Source organism: Corvus brachyrhynchos, unplaced genomic scaffold, assembly GCF_000691975.1.
Source record: "Corvus brachyrhynchos isolate BGI_N302 unplaced genomic scaffold, ASM69197v1 scaffold5, whole genome shotgun sequence".
Lineage (NCBI taxonomy): Eukaryota > Metazoa > Chordata > Aves > Passeriformes > Corvidae > Corvus > Corvus brachyrhynchos.
Window position 1 is genome coordinate 8,579,566 of NW_008238321.1, and position 252 is coordinate 8,579,817.

Here is a 252-nt window from a genome sequence, read left to right on the forward strand (position 1 = left end):
TGCCTGCCGAGCCGGGGAGCAGAACTCACAGGGACCCCTCATCCAAACTGGGAGCCAGAGCTTCGCTGCTGAGATTTTGGGACTGGGAGAGACGATGGGGTGGGTGAGGGGTTACGGTAGCGGGTTGGGGGGTAGATGCAAAGAAGGGAAGAACACACCAAAAAAACTTAACATTTGAAAGGAAAAAAACTCAAGGAGAAGCAAGCCCGGGGTGGGGCAGGGCCCCGCGCTGTGGCCGCTCCCCACGCATGG